Genomic DNA, 21,490 nt, shown 5'->3' with positions numbered 1-21,490 from the left:
GGATCCTCCTATATAGCCATAGGTGGTGGGGAGCTCATGCAACAGTGGTAGATAATACAGTTTTCTGGCCTAACTGTTCATGTAGTTACTCATATCATCTAGTTTTACTAGGGTTTGACTCTAGATGTATCCTTTTCATTTCACAATAGTTTACTCCTGGACTTAGCTAACTTTACAACATAGTGACTTTAATAGAACCTAGCTGGTGATGTGCAGTTCCAAGTGCATGGCCACTTGATATGGCCAAATGTTCCATCTTTATCAATGAACTGTAGCATTCTAAAAGCTAATTTTCAAAAGTCTGACAATATTTGACTGCAGATGACAGGACCTTACTTCAGAAAATCAAGGATTTGCACTGTAATTCTCCTATTGTGGCTTTTCATAAACTCTATCTTGGAGCTTTTTCCACCACTAACACCAATGAAAGAAATGAAGGCAGAGTAGGATGAGAGAAGGGAGCACTTCAAGTAAGGGTGCCCTGAAAAACTCTTGGCCAACTCCAAGGGAAACTTCAGAGCAAAGATTGCCCATTAATAAAGCCCACCTTGGGCAAAAATGACCAGGTCCCTAGTATTACCACCAGGCTTTGGGGACACCCCTAGGAGAATGTAGCCTCAGTTTAAAAGCTGAGGGGTACCCTGAAATCTCCAATCAGCCAACTGCACTTTCAGCAACTGAATGGCAGGTTCTTTCTTGAAGGGCAATCCAAGTGACATACCTCTATGGCTTCCACGGATATGTTTAACTATTTTATTTAAGTGGTGGTGTACTATAGTCCCATTCTTTTTTGTTTGTTTGTTTGGTTGGTTTTTGCATTCCCATTCTGACTCTTTTTTCATTTAGCATGGTTTTCATGGCTGATTCAGAGATAACATTGTATTGTATACTCACTTGATATTTTCTTGATGAATTTCCCTATTTGTTGATTCCCTAGATTGCTACCAATTCTTGCTACCACCAGCAATGATGTAATGAATATCTTTGTGCATATCTACTTGTGTGAGAATTTCTCTCAGGTGCATACCTGGAAGTATTAGGTCATCAACTATCCATATACTCAAGTTTACTTAATATTGAATATTAGGTCATGACATGGTAATTCAACCAATATTTTTAAGTATATAGTATGGGCTTATATAGACTTTGATTATTAAAATTAGCTTGGATTGTTTTGGGGTGTCTAATGACTTAATTCTTTTGGCTTTTTGTGCCTAAAAACATATAAGGGAGAATTATTTCCCGTACAGTGAAACCAAAATCCCTAAAACAAATCTTTTTGAACCTGCTCGGCCTAAGTTAGGTCTTAAGCCAATCCCTAAACCAGTGACCATGACCAAGGGGATGAAAATCATGACTACCTTAGCCAAGGTCACATTCTGGAGTTGAGAGTAGTGGAGAAATGGTCTCCCTCGGGAAATCACACTGTGCATATAGAAGAAAGGCAAAAGGATGCTGGGTGTCAAAATAACAGGTATCAATCATAACATACAGAGTCTGGGCATCTTGGACCCAGACATAAGTAGATTTTACTTTATCATGCTAAATAATTTTACTCCTTAATTTGTTGAGGGTTCTGCTTTCATTTTATTACTCAAGATACAACCTATGAGGGATTTTTTTTCAACCCAGCAATATGTGTCTAATCTCAGTCCACCATGTTACTCTGTTGGGCATTTTCATTTAATGTAACTTTCTGAAGGCCTGTAGCAGACACTATAGATTATCTACCCATTATCTAGTCTTCTTTTGGACAAGACCAATTCCCTCCCCAGACTAGGGATGGTAACAGAAAGACGGGAATCTATTGATTAGTTGAAGACTATAATGAGGTAACTCCATTCCTCTTGCCAGTTATGGGATTTGGAATGGACTGGTCGTGCAATTCTGGCTCGCAAAATAGGAAGGGAAGTCAGCTGAAGGCCAAGGAGAAAATGCCTCTGGAAATTGAAATCAGAGAAGTTGGTAGGGAACCTGCTAAAGCCATTCTGCAATCAAAAGTTGTCACTGCCATTCTAAGATGGCAAGCAAAAGTAACGAACTCAGGTCCTTATGACATCTTTGAGCTAACCAAAACTGGAACTTCCTGCATCTGTACTTCTACTGATATCATAAACATACTTAGTATTTCAGCCTTTGCTACTCAAAGTGTGGTCTGCGTACAAGAACCATCATCATCACTTGAGATATTGTTGGCAATACAGAATTTTAGGCCCCACTCCAGACCTACTGAAGCAGAATCTGCATTTTAACAAGTCTCTAGGTGATCCATAAGCATACTAATGTTTGAGATGCAATGGTTTAACACACTATTATTATTTTTTATATTAATTTGCAACTGGAAGCATCTTGGGACAAAGTCACACAAACTAGCAAGTGTTTGAAGTTGGAACTTTAAAATCTATTTTTCATAAGGCCACACTGTTTCACAATTTATGCAATTACCATAGATGAAATACAGATAACATTTGTACAGAGTACAGACTGTTTTTTAAATAGTTTTTTGGGAGGGTTGAAGGGCGCCTGGATGACTCAGTGGGTTAAAGCCTCTGACTTTGGCTCAGGTCATGATCTCAGGGTCCTGGGATCGTCCCGCATCAGACTCTCTGCTCAGCAGGGAGCCTGTTTCCCCTGCTCTCTCTCTCCGCCTACCTCTCTGCCTACTTGTGATCTCTCTCTGTCAAATAAATAAACAAAATCTTAAAAAAATTTTTTTAAGATTTTATTTATTTATTGACTGACTGACTGACTGACTTAATTTGAGAGTAAGAGAGCATATGAAAGAGAGAGCAAGTGAGGGAGCTCACAGGAGCTGGGATAGGGAGAGAGGAAGAAACAGTTTCCCCAATGAACAAGGAGCCCAATGTGGGGCTCAATCCCAGGACCCTGGGATCATGAACTGAGCTGAAGATAGATGTCCAACCAACTGAGCCACCCAGGTGCCCCTTACTCAGAGTGGTGGAATGACATTTGTTGCCTAGATAAGTATCATAATCTCTCACTTCACTTTGCCTCTGCAGACAGTACAATCAGTGAAGATTACATATTTACTTTTATTTCTTTCTGGTGAAATGACAGAATGTTTATGAATCTGTGGTTCTACACTCTAACCAATTAGTGGAACAGAGAATAGAGATCATCTCTATTCTTTTCTGTCTTTTAACAAACTCCATTTTCCTGTTGGACTGCACTTCTTTTTCACATTAACTAAGGCATTTCTTTTCTTTTTTTTTTTTTTAATTTTTTTCAATTTTTTCCAATGTTCCAAAATTCTTTGGCCCAGGTCCACATATTGGGTGACTTCAGCCAAAGATCACTGTTGCTCTCTGGGGATGAGTTCTTGGCAAGAGGACCATCCAGATCCCAGCTCTGCAAGGACCCACTGAGACTCAAGGGCTCTGATAGCTGCATAGCTCCTGCTTCACTCTGCACTCTTTTTCATCTCAGCTAATGGTGTATAAAGCTTCACAAACAGCTGGAAGGAGTGGCTGCAACTCATGTAACACCTGAGAACTCTTTTCTTTCTTATCACATACATCTGAGGGCTGATGCCAAACGTCCTCTAAGTTAACTTCTCAGATGCTTTATAATATGGGATATCTATTAAACCACATTGAACCACAGAACAGGTCAGAGAAAAGAGGTGGGACCTCTAGGGAGTACTTAGGTAATGAGGGTGGAGCCTTTACGAGCAGCGTTCGTGCCTTTGTAAGAAGAGACATGAGAGAGATGGCTTCTTGCCCTGCCATATGAGGATATAGTAGCAGGCCACCATATTCAAACCAGCAGGAAGATTCTCATTAGGAATTAAACTGGCCAACACCCTCATCTCAGAATTCCAGCCTCCAGAACTTTAAGAAATAATATCTATTGTTTAAGCCACCTCGTCTTTGGAAATTTTGTTATAGCAGCCCCAAGCAGACTAAGATATATGTTTCTAAAGAATAAAAATACAATACAATACAATGCAATAAAATATCCATCTACCACCAACCAACTTAAACAAAATAGAATATATTGGGTCTCCTCGGTGGTTGAGTCAGTTGACTATGCCACTCTTGGTTTTGGCTCAGGTCATGATCTTAGAGCTGTGAGGGTGGAGTTGGGCTCTGCACTCAGTGTGGAGTCTGCTTGAGAGTTTATCTCTCTCAAATAAATAAATAAATAAATAAATCTTTAAAAAAATTTGAATATATCCAGTATCTTTGAAGCCTCATGTGTGTGCTCCCTTCTGATATATGCAATGTATATACAATGTATGTTACGTTCTTTTCCCTTTTCTACAGTGCCTGGAAGTATCCCATATAGCAGCTGGTTGGTCTGCATGAGTTCCCAAGTAAGGGTGATAATGACACAGAGTCAGGTCTCCATTTAACCCACAGTGACCATGTATCATGAATGAGACAGGGATCTTTGTTATTTTAAGTCATTTGGGTTTGTTATGCAAAGCATTATCTAGCTTATCCTGATAGACATTGATAGTAGGAATAGATTTGTTTGGTATGCATCTATTCAACTTAAACAAATTATGCCAAACTGTTTTCTAAAGAGGTTGAGCCAATTTTTATACAACTTATGAAAAATATGGGGTGCCTGGGTGGCTCAGTGGGTTAAAGCCTCTGCTTTTGGCTCAGTGGGTTAAAACCTCTGCTTTCGGCTCAGGTCATGATCCCTGGGTCCTGGGATCAAGCCCCACATCCAGCTCTCTGCTCGGCAGGGAGCCTGCTTCCTCCTCTCTCTCTGCCTGCCTCTCTGCCTACTTGTGATCTCTATCTGTCAAATAAATAAATAAAAATAAAAAAAATAGGTAAGACTTCCTGCTATTCCACAGCTTTGCCAAACTTGGTATTTTCAGACTATAATTTGATCTAATGGAATCTTAGGGAATGGTGTCTCGTTGTTTTGATTTTTATTTTCCTAATAACTATTCATATATATATATGTATATATATATATATATTTTTTTTTTTTTTTAAAGAGAGAGATCACAAGTAGGCAGAGAAGCAGGCAGAGAGAGAGGAGGAAGTTAAAGGCTCCCCACTGTGCAGAGAGCCCAATGCGGGGCTTGATCCCCAGCCCCTGAGATCATGACCTGAGCCGAAGGCAGAGGCTTTAACCCACTGAGCCACCCAGGCGCCTCTCATATATTTTTGTATGTTCATTAAGCACTCTTCTTTTTCAGTGAAATGCCTGTTTATAATTTGTGCCTCTATTTCTACTGATATATTTTTTGTTTTTATGTAGCGTTAGGCTTTTTCTTATTGATTCAATCCACTGTCATTCTCTAAGATCTGTCTGTCTTCTTTACAAGACAAATAGGAAAGTTGAATGGGGATGTGCGGGAATTGCCATCTCCATGTCTTTCAAAGCCTTGATTGTGACACTAATCTCTGAAATCCCTCCAGGAACATGGTACTGCTTTTCATTTGCTATTTTCCCAGGTAAAGTTGGTTCTAATGCCTTCCAATTGGCCATTCCCACTGTAATAGCCCTCACTTCTCAGGTTAGAGAACCAATATGGGGATTCTGATTGCTGTATGTCTATTCCAATTATGCATTCTGGAACTGGGGAAATAACCACAGGGTAGATTTGGGAACCCACTGAACCCATTGTGAGAGAGACCTGAACTAAAACCCCATTGATCACCTAACCTCCATAAGCCCTTACTCTGATACTGGAGGGGCACAGTGACATTTAGGTTCTCTTGGAATCAGTATCAGTTTAGAACCAGTATCCAATAGTCCCTGAAAGGTCTGATAATTTCTTTTTCCACAATATTCAGTTACTCTGATAAAGGCTATAGGTCCGTTTGGAGGGGAAGTTCCCTTTGGGAACTTGGCTATAGTTTCCTTTGGGAAAATTGGGAGAAAGATGAAAAGTGTACATCTTCCTCAAATGGACTCAGCTTTTTCTTCATTTTTTCTTCATTCTGAGTCTGTAAACTGATCAAGTTTAAGAATTATTGAGGGAATATGCCTCTGTTTTAATAATTTGAGTTAGATTTTTTTTCATTTGACCTAGAAAATTTCTGCTCATACAAATTATATAAGAATTTAGTATACTTACTATATATTTCACTTCTAGGAACACCCTGAATAGACAATATCATCAGTCTGCATGAATTAGGCTATTCTGATTGTTCTGATTGTTTTGACTTTACTATCCATTATGGAAACCAAGCCACCTTGCCTTTGGCCATTGAGTGCCACCACTGGCCCCTGCCACCTCAGGATCCAATTACTGCCCTGAATCTAGGTTTTCCAATTGACTCACCACGGTTCCCATTGTAAGGTCTGGCCTAGAGAGGAAAGCAAGCACAGAGCACTTCAAGGATGCTGGGGATCCCCTTGCAAATTCATTCGAAGTATGGGTGAATGATAGGTCTTCTGGACCCTCCCGGGATGGGTGAGCAAGTCTTAAATGAGAAATCCACTCTAACATTTCAATCTCCCTAAGCTTCTGAATCTCTTCCTTTACATTAAACCAACAGAGGTCAGGCATTTCCAAATTGCTCACAGTGGGCCATCTCTTGGTCCATGTTGCAGCCAACCAACTAAACAATCTGTTAAATCTTTCTAACTTCTCAAGCTCTGATGTGAAATGCAGAATCTCTGCTTATTGAGCCCATATCAATAAATTCAGCCTGATGCAACTTTATTTTCCTTTCATCATTACTTCACACTCTTAGTATCCATTCCCACATATGTTCCCTAGATTTCTGCTTCAGGTAGTTATTTTGAAGTTTAGCACACCGTCTCATAGACCACACTCGGCAGTTTACCTTTAGGGTCTGCGAGGACTTCAGTCTAGTTATAGGTATAGAAGCAAAGAAGGGTGATGGGTGTCCTGAGGGAAATCTGTCATTTCTTGCATGGCAACTGCCTCAGGGGAGGCCATTATTGTTTCTTCAGGCAGTACAGGGTTAATTTCCTCAGATGGAGGTAGAAAGGCCAATACCTCTGTGGGCAGAGATCCCACTGGGTGGAGAAGCCATTATTAATAGAGATAGGGATACCATTTCCTCTGAGGGTCAGACCTCTTCTACTGACAAAGAAGATTGATCAGAATTTAGGGGCTCAGTGCCCCCAGCTTCTCAGGGTCTTCCCATACATTCCCCTCTCAATCTACAGGAGTCCATTCTTGCTTAATCAATGGCCTAAATATTGTCACAGAAGGAAAGTCCTTCTATGCAGTTGCATATTACTAGAGCCATTCAGGAAACATTATACACCATGATCTAATTCTTAAGTTCACACAGAATCAGCACTTTGGATTTTTCCACTTAAAGAATAAAATGAATACAAAAATCTCCAGCTATGGTTTCTTTTAGCAAACCATCCACATGACAGGCAACTTTACAGGAGTTTTTTCTTTTCTTTAGCTAATTTCTTACCCAAAGATTAGTAATGGAACCTACAGATTTATTTCTCCTTCAGACTCTGTCCTGCTAATTTAGCTACTATAATAATAGCCGATATTTAGTGAAATTCTCCTAAAGGAGTTAGGTTAAGCAATATAAGGTTTTAAGCCTAGAGTTGCTTAAGAAATTAGTTGAGATCCCTATTACAGCCTCTCAGCGCAGCCTTTCTGGCATAGGGTACACATTCTAGTAACTATGGCTGAGCATGTGCTTATAAGAGCCATAACCATAAAAGATCAAATGGGGCACAACCTTTAATTCCTAAAACTAGGCACAGAAGGGAAGGGATCCTCGGGGAGGAGGGTCCCAGGAGCAGACCCTGCCCTCAGCCCCCACAGACACACCCCAGTCTGAAAGCCACGTGTGTCTGTGTTTATAGGAACTATGTACAGAGCCTGGAGAAGTCCCCTTCATCCCCTGGGGGGGGGGAAAGGAAAACTAGACAGAAACTCATCTATATATTCTGTATCTGAAGTTCTGTTTTGAATATTAACTGTGTTATTTTTATACACTTTTAAGCTTTAACTAGCCATTGATTTACCAGTTTAACGTTTCCTTCTAATAACGGCTGGAGTCGATAAAAGGATTCAGACCAATAAGGTACTTCAGTGACTCTAAGAGATTCCTCATATAGATGGCCCTCATCTCTTCTATCCTGATCCCAGCCTTAGTTTCTTCACATACTTGAAGGTCCATGATGGGTAGATGGAGGTTGCTCTGTGGCTACAGCTTCTAGTCCATAACATGAACTTGCATACAAGTTTGTCTGGTTTCTCCTTTGCCTCCTATTGCTGCTATGCTAGGAAAGAAAACACTCATAGGCCTCTTTTACCCCAGAAAGTGCTTATAACTTGTAAAATTTAGGTCACTTAGGTTTCTTTGAGTCCTTAAATCATTGGAGTTTTTTGGGAGTTGTTTTTTTTTTTAATATTCACTTATTCATTCATTCAGCAATTTTATTGAATGCTACCAATAACAATATCATCATCAGTAGTAATAGTAGCAGATCTAGTAGTAGCAGTACTGATTACTCTGTACTGAACATTGTTGTAAATGCTCTAGATATGCTGTCTTTCTTTTTTTTTAAATTTTTTTATTAACATATAATGTATTACTTGCTTCAGGGGTACAGGTCTGTGAATCATCAGTCTTACACATTTCACAGCATTCACCATTGCACATATCCTCCCCAGTGTCCATAACCAAGCCACCCCATCCCTCCCAACCTCCAGCAACCCTCCGTTTGTTTCCTGAGATTAAGAGTCTCTTATGGTTTTTCTCCCTCCCGATCCCATCTTGTTTCATTTTTTCCCTCCCTACCCTCCACGACCTCTGGCCCTGCCTCTCAAATTCCTCATATCAGAGAGATCATATGATAATTGTCTTTCCTGATTGATTTATTTCTCTCAGCATAATACCCTTTAGTTCCATCCACGTCATTGCAAATGGCAAGATTTTGGGTTTTTGATGGCTGCATAGTATTCCACTATATATATATATAATGAATATATTCCACTATATATATATATATAATGAATATAGAAGATGTGGTAACACACATACCACATCTTCTATATTCATTCATCTGCTGATGGACAACTAGGTTCTTTCCATAGTTTGGCTATTGTGGACATTGCTGCCATAAACATTCCAGTGCATGTTTTTTACAACTATAATTATGTAGTTCAAATTGGTTGTTCTCCTTGTTAGGGTAGGATGTCCCATCTCCAGTAACTAACTAGAAGCAGAGGGTCTGCGATAAATATACGGACAAAAATAGCTTATAAATATTCCAAGAAAATGTTATTCCTTCCCTATAAGTATTTTTAAGTGAGAAAAATTAAGCACCAAGCTTTTTTAAGCACTTAGAAAGTCAAAGAATAAAAGATGAGAATCAACAGCTTTTCAGGTCTCAACTGTTAGATTTGCTCTCTGAAAAGTTCTAATTGACTGCCAAATAAGGTAATAATACATTCATTAATTTCATTTTTAATTTAAAAAATGAAAATAGTCCTTTAAAATATGGTGAAATTTTAATTCTTTTCAAATAGATATGATATAAATAACATGCATAATTTTTATTCAATTTATGAAATTAGAAATTTCCTATATGCTGTTATACATGACAGTAATTTAAAATTTCTTTGATTACAGAAAGAGAGGTAATATTTCTTTTTTATTAATTTTTTATTTTTTCAGCATAACAGTATTCTTTATTTTTGCACCACACCCAGTGCTCCATGCAATCCGTGCCCTCTACAATACCCACCACCTGGTGCCCCCAACCTCCCACCCCCCACCCCTTCAAAATTCTCAGATCGTTTTTCAGAGTCCTTAGTCTCTCATGGTTCACCTCCCCTTCCAATTTCCCTCAACTCCCTTCTCCTCTCCATCTCCCCTTGTCCTCCATGCTATTTGTTATGCTCCACAAATAAGTGAAACCATATGATAATTGACAAGAGAGGTAATATTTTTTAATGATATTTTTATAATTGTGCTAGAGTAGTTTCATTAGTTTTTCTAATAGATTCCAGGTTATTTTGAGCTCTTGCGTATTTTCCTCTCTCAGTCATTTCTATATTATGTAATATGAGCAAGGGCAAATAAAAACACCTAAAATTCATTGTCTAATTTTGGTTTATGATACTCTTATTATTCCAACAAAAATCAAATGGAAAATTTTATGTATATAATATAGTGTAATATATAATATAAATACATGTGTAATCTATAACATAATACAATGAATAATATAAATTGAGATAGACTGATGGAAACAGAAGAGATCTTATAAAACATCTGGTACAAAACATTAATTTACAGAGGGAACTGAGACTCAAAGAGGAAAAGAGACATGTCTGAAATCACACAGCTCGTTGGTCACAAAGCTAAGACTGAAATCAATTGTTGCAAATTTCTGCCCTCTGCCAACTGGCTGTCTTTTACAGTAATAACAAGTAGATTCTTTGATTATTAAAACTTGGTGCCAAAGAATGTTTGACACTCCATAGCTTTAAGCAGGAAGGACCTAAAAAGTGAGTGATCACCTATTAGAATTATTTTAGGGTTGTCAACACAACCATAGCCCCTTTTCTCTGAGAAGCTTATTCCACACACTTCAGCAGCCATCACACTATGTGGGTAAATTGGACCTGGATAGACATCTGATCCAAGCTTGGGCAAGTGCTGAATTGTCTGTATTGGCAGGGTCCTGAAAGGATATGGCACATTTGAATGGAGCAATTCAGGAAAGTTTAATGAAGGGACTACTGACACACTAGTGGCCAGAGTGCACACCCCCAAGTTCACAAATGACACAGAGATGAGCACCAATTGGTGTGAAAAGGCTAAGAAAAGGGGCAGTTGCCAGGACTCAGAGAAAAATCTGTGGATATAATAAGAGGGCTCCTTACAAGGGCTATGACTTTCAGTATAGAAACACACACACACACACACAATGCCAATTCATGATCCACCAGGTAGAGAGGGGGGAAAATATCTTTCTCTCTTTCTTTTCAGGTCTCTTCCATCTTTTGCTAGTATTTTCTACTAGCCAAATTCAAGCAAACCAAGAAAACAGGGAGCTTATGTGCCCAGACTACCAAAGGGAGCCTCCAAGGGCACGGAGCGGTGTGGATAAGGGTCGATAATAGATGCGGAAGTGCAAACAGAGAACAACCTTCTTCACATCCCGGTTTTAAGAGGAGAAAACAGAGCTAGGAGTAAAGTACAGGTCTACATAATTTAGTCACACTCTGCACAATGTTAACTGATCAACATCAAGATTAAATTCATAATATGGGTCTTTTTAACAGTAGTTCTCACTGTCTTGCAGCCATGAAATTTAGTAACAGCTCTAGATAATTTCAGATGTAGAGCAAAGAAAGAAGATTACAGTGATCTGAAAATGAACTCTGAATGTGTCCAGAAATATCAATTGATTGAAACTATCAGCTAATTTATTTGCTCGAGTCTTTATAGTAAATCTTATTTTTAAAAAGAATTTACATTATCCTAGGAAACACCCCCAGTATTAGCATACAGAGTTTAAATCTAAGAATAAATATATTATGAATGAAATAAATCCTCATATCTGCTCAACTCACTGAAATATGGGTGTGTGAAATATACATGAATGATGGATTTAGATTATTTTCCCTTATTTCTACTAAATAATAGTGGCTTTCTCAGAATTTCAAGGCCTTTAAAGGCTGAAAACATATATCTACTCTTAAAATGGGGGGAAAGATTTTTGTACTATTCATAGGACTTCCCTAACATCATTTTTTCTAAGTAACATAAAAAATAGCATGGAGGACAAGGGGAGATGGAGAGGAGAAGGGAGTTGAGGGAAATTGGAAGGGGAGGTGAACTATGAGAGACTATGGACTCTGAAAAACAGTCTGGGGGTTTTGAAGGGGTGGGGGGTGGGAGGTTGGGGGAACCAGGTGGTGGGTATTGGGGAGGGCACGGATTGCATGGAGCACTGGGTGTGGTGCAAAAACAATGAGTACTGTTACGCTGAAAAGAAATAAAAAAATATTTTAAAAATGGCTTTGAAAAAAAGGTTCATAGCAATGTATATGTGTGCTGTGATTTGAGAACAATTTTATGTACCTGGGGATGAAATCTAATAAATTTTTCTACAAAACCTTAATTGGAAGTCTGTATTAACAAACAAACCAAAAAAAAAAAAAAAGCATTAAAAACTCTCCAAATTTAAAGTAACGAAGCATAGCAAATAGAGAAGACAGGGACGATTTCCTAGAAATTTTCCTTGCTCATTAAAATGGGCTGGCTAGCAACTGAAAGTGGCCTTCATCTTTCTTCAGTCTCCCCCTGCCCTCTGAGTACAGGAGCCAGTTTCAGATGAAAATAGGGAAGCTCCAGAGAGGGTTAAGAACCAACACATGGCTGACTTCCTGATTTATTCTAGAGTTTATTTTTAGCTTCCACTAAGGAACTAAAGGTCGATGATCCACTTCAAATTAACTTTTGTATATGGTTTTATACAGAATCATAGATTCTGTTTTTTCCCCATGTTTCTAATTGCTCCAGTATTATTCAGTGAAGAGAACTTTTTTATCTTCATTGAATAGAAGTGGTACCTTTTAGTAAACTAAATGATGATATATGTATGTGTCTATTTCTGGCATCTTGATACCATTGTTCTATTTTTCTAGCTTTGTACCAATGCCAAGATATCTTAACTACTATAATATTATAGCTTTATAGTAATTTAAAATCTGGCAAAGGAAAACCTCCATATTTGTTCTTTTTCAAGACTGCCCTTTGCATTCTCTTAGACAGTTTAGAGTGAAGCCTACCAATTTCCACAAAAAGAAAAAAGTTACTGTGATTTTGATTGAGGATACATTGAGTCCACAAATTAATTTGAAGAGAATTGACAACCATATTGAATTTTCCAATGCATATAATATCTTTCCATATATAGTAAAACATATGATTTTTCCATGTATATTTCTTCATTTAGGTCTTTCTTAGTTTCTCCCTTCTTCTTTTCAATAATATAGAAGTTTGGGGCACCTGGGTGGCTTAGTTAAACGACTGCCTTCAGGGACCAGGGACCTAGGATCGAACCCTGCATCTAGCTCTCTATTTCTCCCTCTCCTTCTTCCACTCCCCCTGCTTATGCTCTTGCTCTTTCTCTCCCTCTCAAATAAATAAATAAAACCTTTAAAAAAAAGGTAGATGCTTACACATATTCCATTAGATTTATTACTATTTGATGTTTTTTGATGCCATTATAAATGCTATTGTTTTTATTATCCAACTATTTGCTCTAACTATATAAAAATATGATTGGTTTTTATATGTTGATCTTAGATTCAGTAATATCCTAAATTCATTTATTATTTATAATAGTTTACATATTCTTTTGGATTCTTCATGAAACTATGATGTTAATCTAAAAATAAAAAGTTTCGAGCGCCTGGGTGGCTCAGTGGGTTAAGCCTCTGCCTTCGGCTCAGGTCCTGATCCCAGGTCCTGGGATCGAGCCCCACATCCAGCTCTCTAGCTTGGTGGGAAGCCTGCTTCCTCCTCTCTCTCTGTCTGCCTCCCTGTCTACTTGTGATCTCTGTCTGTCAAATAAATAAGTAAATGGATCTTTAAAAATAAAAAGTTTTATTTCTTCCTTTTTGACCTCTATGCCTTCTCTATCTTTCTCTTGCCTTATTGCCCTGGTTAGTTCTTTCAGTGCCATGTTGAGTAGAAATAGTGATAATGAACAAATCTTTGTCTTGGTGTCACTCTTGGGGACAAAGCTTCGAGTGTTTCACCACTGATGAGAATGGTATGACAGCTGCTCCTCTGAAGTTCCCCTAAGTGTAAGCCAAAACCCTCAATGGAAGAGGAAATGAGAAAAATTCTTTTCACCAGCACAAAGAAATGGAAGGCCTGCACCTGTCCAGGTTTCTAAGAAATCATAGCAACCACATACCTGTATTCATATAAAGTGTAGTTTGAGTTTATACTACCTACATGGTGTAGAAAACCCCTCAAATAGAAATTACATTAAAAGTCGGTCCCTCATATGATCTCCCTGATATGAGGGAGAGGAGATGCAACATGGGGGGTTGAGGGGGTAGGAGAAGAGTAAATGAAACAAGATGGGATTGGGAGGGAGACAAACCATAAGTGACTCTTAATCTCACAAAACAAACTGAGGGTTGATGGGGGGAGGGGGTTGGGAGAGGGGGTGGGGTTATGGATATTGGGGAGGGTATGTGCTATGGTGAGTGCTGTGAAGTGTGTAAACCTGGTGATTCGCAGACCTGTACCCCTGGGGATAAAAATATATGTTTATAAAGCTGTAAAAAAAAAAAAAGAAAAGAAAAAAGAAAGGATGAATACCCAAGTTTTGTAGCAACATGGACGGGACTGGAAGAGATTATGCTGAGTGAAATAAGTCAAGCAGAGAGAGTCAATTATCATATGGTTTCACTTATTTGTGGAGCATAACTAATAGCATGGAGGACAAGGGGAGATGGAGAGGAGAAGGGAGTTGAGGGAAATTGGAAGGGGAGGTGAACCATGAGAGACTAAGGACTCTGAAAACGATCTGAGAATTTTGAAGGGGTGGGGGGTGGGAGGTTGGGGGCACCAGGTGGTGGGTATTGTAGAGGGCACGGATTGCATGGAGCACTGGGTGTGGTGCAAAAATAATGAATACTGTTATGCTGAAAAAATAAAAAAATTAAAAAAAAAAAAGTCGGTCCCTCGCCTGGGTGGCTCAGTTGGTTAAGCAGCTGCCTTCGGCTCAGGTCATGATCCCAGCGTCCTGGGATCGAGTCCCACATCGGGCTCCTTGCTCGGCGGGGAGCCTGCTTCTCCCTCTGCCTCTGCCTGCCATTCTGTCTGCCTGTGCTCGCTCTCTCTCCCTCTCTCTCTCTGACAAATAAATAAAAAATCTTTAAAAAAAAAATTAAAAAAAAAAAAGTCAGTCCCTGGGGGGCGCCTGGGTGGCTCAGTGGGTTAAAGCCTCTGCCTTCGGCTCAGGTCATGGTCCCAGGATCCTGGGATCGAGCCCCACACCGGGCTTTCTGCTCAGAAGCGGGCCTGCTTCCACCTCTCTCTCTCTCTGCCTGCCTCTCTGCCTGCTTGTGATCGCTGTCAAAAAAAAAAAAAAAAAAAAAAAAAAGTCGGTCCCTGGGACATGTAGTATAATTAAAAGCAAAGCCTCTTTGGAGGGATGGATTTCTAGCCCACAAGGCACAATATTACTATAGATAAAGGCCCATGGAAGATGAGTTCACAATTTGAAACAACAAAGCAGAGAAGAAAAGCCAATGATCAAGAGATTTTAGACAGAAAGAAATAAGATCTTTAGATAATCAAGAACTATGGATAATATAATCTGATAGACACTAAAAAAAAATTAGCACGTTAAAAATAAATCTGATTAAATGCATTCAATATGTGGGGGCCACAAGGGGATAGAAGAGAGAAAAACACTAAAACACTAAATTTTTCATATTAACACAGCAATGAGTCCATAAATACTTTTTTCCTTTCCTGAATTTAATAGTTTGATAATTTTCACTTAAGCCTCACAGCTCCAGCTTTTCCTAGCATCCCATGTGGCCTTGCTATATAATCATGGACCTGTCCTCTTGAGGACTGCTGTCATCCAGAAAGGGAGCTGAAATCGTATCAGCTGGGATACCATATTCTCTTAGTAGTCCATTTTTAAAAGAACTAATGCATGCGTCTTAAATATTTTACTGCACTTTATTTAGATGGCTATATATTCATGTCCATATGATATTCATATCCATACAGAGCATTGAAAAGCATTCACTACCATGGAAGTATTTCAACAACATGATGTTGCATATAAAAAGCAGATGGCATAGCAGCATGTATAATATAAACTCGCCTATGTAAAATTATCTTTCCTTAGATCCAGAAAGCCATATGGTGGTACTCACAGAGAGAAGTCCATAAAGAATGTTCAGCAAAACATTGATAGTGATTATTTCTGTGTGGTAGGATTTCTAGAGATTTTTGTTTTTACTTTAATGCCTCTTTAATTTATTTGAACATTTATAGACAAAAACTTAAATAAAGAACTAATTGAAGGCTTGAGTCAAAATTTGTCTTTATTATATTTGGACTCAGAGCTGGCTTTTTCTTTAAAAAGAGTAACTGGTGTAGGAGATCAGAAGAGCTGCTTTGGCACTTAATGTTTCATGAGCACATTTACACCATTGGTGGAAATTGGGAACAACAGCTCTAAGGCTTCAAAAATATTCTGAAGCCCCATGGCTTAATCTTCTATTTCTACTTAGCTCTGGGAAAGAGAAGGTGTAGAAACCACCAACATGAAATATTGACAGAGGTATAGAGAGGAAAACAGGACTAGTGAGTCCAGTGTAACCCTGTGGATTCAGGTGTGGTGGGATCTCACCTCCAGGCCAACAGAGAACACAGTTCTCCACAACCCAGCTCCTTAGCCATACGTCTGGTAAATGGTCACTCAGCCTTTGAATAGGATAAAAGAATTTACCTACCCACAGGTAGATCTATATGATTTTCGGTGGCACAGCTTCTGGAGATGATCATCCTTCATGTAATCTGATTTCTGCTCCCTTTGCCTATGACCTTCTGCCCCCAGACCTGGAAGAAAGTCCTATCACTGTTTATAGGGGAGTCCTTCAGCCATCTGGAAACTCACCCTAGAATCTGCTCCCCTAATTCCTTTCCTGACCAGAGTTTCATTCTCCAGGTTAAATATTTACCACCCTGGTCCTAATTCTCCTGCACATAACTCATTTGATCATTACAGTCCATTCAGCATAGAATAGAGTGAGATTTTCACCCCTCTTTCTGGACACTTTGATTCTAATTCAGACTAAAATCAGGTTACCTATTGGGGATAGTCTTTTCACATGACTGATTATTTACATATCAGTTGATTACATATCTTGTCAATTAAAAAATCTTAATGATAAGCGATATCACTTAGTCATTTCTCTCCCACAATTATAGGGACATTTGATGTTTTTAACTCAAATACTGGCCTTTCATTTATATTTATTAAATATTTCGTATTAGAATAAGAACATCATTCTTTTCGCTGCTGAGTCTGTCATCTGATTATTTCCTATATTCCCTACTTTTGTGACTTCTTTAAATTTGTTACATGTATCCACTCTGTCTTCAAATTGCTGATGAAATGTTGAATGACGCAAAGCCATAGAAGGATTCCTAAACCATTAACCAATTTTTTCACATTCTCTCCCATCCTTCAACCCATCAAGGATCTACTTAGGTTTATCACTAATATTTTCCATGTGCATTTGTGGATCTACTTTCTGGAAGGCTGACCAACATGGGCAGGCTCCCTGGCCTCTAATTTTTGTCAGACACCAGGTGAAATCCAGAAGTGAAAAGTGAGTAACCCCTTTTGTAGTTGAAGTAACCCCTTTTGCCAGGTTGCTATGGTTTGACTCTGTTTCTTTATTAAACCCACAGCTTCTGTCAGACTTCCATACAGGACCACTCTCTGCCTCCTGGTATTTTCTCCTTCCCCTCACACTTGCAGACCCCTGGCAGTAATAATTTTCCATTATTTCTAATCCCATCCCATGTCAGTTTCCCCACACATGCTCCAACTTTGCAAATGTCCCTCTATTAAATGCTCTTCAATTAACCTATATGAATATTTCATTCCTACTGGGATTCTGACTGATCATTACCAATTATAATATCATTCAAGCCACAGCTCTGGATATTTTAAATATTTTAATCAAAATGACATGAAATGTATTTCGGGGGGGGTGGGATCAAGATAGATAAGATTTAAATCCTCTTTCTTTACCATTCTGTTGACTTGGCTATAAAAGGAAATAGTGTTAATCCTACATTACTTTTGTGTTACTTATGGCAGCCTCCAACAGTCACCTCCTCTCACTCTCTAACAATGAAAATTTTTCCTGGAATTTTTCTCAAGACGGACAAGAAGTTCATGACAATATGCTCTGAGATATTGAGTCTCTTGCTCTTTTAAAAAATCAGGTTTTTTGCTTAGCAATGGAAAAGCCTAGATGATGAATATGTTGAAGTAACATCTGTAGATATACTTTAACATTAAACTGAAAATTTTTCCTGTAGGGACTAAGAAGAATAAAAGATAATGAGAAATTTAGACATTTTCATAGGATCTTTCTCTTGTTTAAATTATCTTCTTTTTCTAATTATACTATTATAGAAAACTAGTAAGATACAAATAATAGAGAACCCAGATATGGACCCTCAACTCTATGGTCAAATAATCCTCGACAAAACAGGAAAAAATATACAGTGGAAAAAAGACAGTCTCTTCAATAAATGCTGTTGGGAAAACTGGACAGCTATATGTAGAAGAATGAAACTCGACCATTCTCTTACACCGTACGCAAAGATAAACTCAAAATGGATAAAAGACCTCAACGTGAGACAGGAATCCATCAGAATCCTAGAGGAGAATATAGGCAGTAATCTCTTCGATATCAGCCATAGCAACTTCTTTCAAGATATGTCTCCAAAGGCAAAGGAGACAAAAGCAAAAATGAACTTTTGGGACTTCATCAAAATCAAAAGCTTCTGCACAGCAAAGGAAACAGTCAACAAAACAAAGAAGCAACCCACGGAATGGGAGAAGATATTTGCAAATGACAGTGCAGACAAAAGGTTGATATCCAGGATCTATAAAAGACTTCTCAAACTCAACACACACAAAACAGACAATCATATCAAAAAATGGGCAGAAGATATGAACAGACACTTCTCCAATGAAGACATACAAATGGCTATCAGACACATGAAAAAATGTTCATCATCACTAGCCATCAGGGAGATTCAAATTAAAACCACATTGAGATACCACCTTACACCAGTTAGAATGGCCAAAATTAGCAAGACAGGAAACAACATGCGTTGGAGAGGATGTGGAGAAAGGGGAACCCTCTTACACTGTTGGTGGAATGCAAGTTGGTGCAGCCACTTTGGAGAACAGTGTGGAGATTCCTCAAGAAATTAAAAATAGAGCTTCCCTATGAACCTGCCATTGCACTACTGGGTATTTACCCCAAAGATACAGATGTAATGAAAAGAAGGGCCATCTGTACCCCAATGTTTATAGCAGCAATGGCCACGGTCGCCAAACTGTGGAAAGAACCAAGATGCCCTTCAATGGACGAATGGATAAGGAAGATGTGGTCCATATACACTATGGAGTATTATGCCTCCATCAGAAAGGATGAATACCCAACTTTTGTAGCAACATGGACGGGACTGGAAGAGATTATGCTGAGTGAAATAAGTCAAGCAGAGAAAGTCAATTATCATATGGTTTCACTTATTTGTGGAGCATAACAAATAGCATGGAGGACAAGGGGAGATGGAGAGGAGAAGGGAGTTGAGGGAATTGGAAGGGGATATGAACCATGATAGACTATAGACTCTGAAAAACAATCTGAAGGGGCGGGGGGTTGGGAGGTTGGGGGAGCCAGGTGGTGGGTATTATGGAGGGCACATATGGCATGGAGCACTGGGTGTGGTGCATAAACAATGAATTCTCTTACGCTGAAAAGAAATTAATAAGAAAAAGATACAAATAATATAAAAAAGTCACCCATGTTTTTATAATTCAGAGATAATATATATTTCCTTTATTTTTGTTTGCATTTTGTATAACTGGAATCATTCTCCTTTTAAAAAAAAAAGAGATTTTGTATATTTATTCTTGAGAGACAGAGAAAGAGGCAGAGGAAAAGGGAGGAACAAGCTTTCCACTGAGCAGGAAGCCCAGTGCAGGACTTGATCCCAGGACCCTGGTATCATGACTCCAGCTGAAAGCAGATGCTTAACCAACTGAGCCACCCAGGCGCTCCTGGAATCATTCTTTATATACAGTTTTTTACCTCACTTTTTTGAAAATTCATATTATATGAATTTTATAATAATATGGAAATATGGAATATACTAATATAGTAATATGGAAAAAGCCTTTGATGATCTTTGACTCAGGAAGTCTAGTTGTTAGGATTTCCATGCCATGACTCAGGCACAACATCTATTTGGTGACAGCATATCTAAATCATGGTCTAAGAAAGGAAAGAAGACTCTTCAGAGCACTGCTTCTCAAGCTTTAGTGTGTACATGACACATCTGGGATCCTGATAAAGTACAGATTCTGACTCAGTAGATCTAGGGTAGGACCTGAGATCTTACATTTCTAATATGCTGAGTGATGATGTTGATGGGGCAGGTCTACAGATCACAATTTGAGGAATAAGAATTCCAGTGCACGTTAAAATGTGAGAAGCATGTGTCCAGAGCAAAGACTCTCAGCTTTGCCTTACATTTGAACAGCCTTGTATTTGAAAAATAACACCCAGAGATCTATGTTCTGTAAAAGCTTACCAGGTAATTCTGATACATGATGGAGGTTAACAACTACTTCTCTAGCCCTAAAGGCACAACACAATGTCAAATGTGGCAACTCTAAATAACTCACATAGCTTTGTTTCAAATTTTAATTAGAAAGAAAAAAATAACAGTACCAGCCACTACAAAACAAATCAAAACAAAATAAAACAAAACGAAAAACCTGACTATTGTGTGGGAAGGCTGATGCCACAGCTGAGAAACCACAAATCAAGATTCTGCTTTGGAGCACACAGGGACGTAAACTAAATTAGGCCACCTGAACCCAAAATTGGTTTGGAAATCTCATCAGAATGATTTACTCTGTATAATTTTCAAGGGTTCTGTTTAAGTTCTTTAATAATCAACTTAGGCAAATTTCAGAGGTGATACACATCTCAAGAAGGATTGCCTGAGTATTTGGTCATGACAGAGATCCAGAGGCCATCAGTCAGAAAAATTTGTGCATACCATCTTTGGAGGCATAGGCATTGAGAAAGTAATCACCAATTTTTCTCAGCATTAGCTTCATTACTTCAGACCAGGACAGGTCAGTTTGCATCCAATTTTGGCTGGAAGACTTTGTAAACAATCAAAGGCTGGAAAGTGTCAGTGCTTACGGAGTCCCGACTTTAAAATACCACCAATGACTTCAATTATATCTTTTCTTGCACCATCTGAACAGGACAGTAAACTGGAGGGGAATGGCTGCTGCCTTCATTTCATAGAATCACCAAAAATGCTCCGAAGCTTGTGAAAGTGCAATGGTCTGTGTTATGATGAGATGGCACGAGGCCCATGAAGGGGCAGTTTGGTGACCTTGCCATGGATCTCTGAGTCTGCTTGCACTGCCTCTTGTGCAAAACTGCCTCATACTATGGTGCAGGAACAGGAGAGGCCTGGGGAGGAACTCTCTGCTGGGCATCTCTGTGTTATGCCTTCCTCTGTCTGAGCAGCAGGGCCAATGGGCAGGTCTGGTTCTGTGTTAAGTAGCTAAAATCTGAACATCATAACACAGAAAGGATAAAGAACTACTAAGAATCTAGAGAACTGGACCTAGATCTAAGTCTATTGCCTGACTTGGGAATGTCAGTATTTGTTGATGAACCTCAGGTTCCTCATCTGTAAAATGAGCT

This window comes from Lutra lutra, chromosome 6, assembly GCF_902655055.1.
Source record: "Lutra lutra chromosome 6, mLutLut1.2, whole genome shotgun sequence".
Classification (NCBI taxonomy): Eukaryota; Metazoa; Chordata; class Mammalia; order Carnivora; family Mustelidae; genus Lutra; species Lutra lutra.
This window is presented reverse-complemented; position numbering follows the sequence as displayed.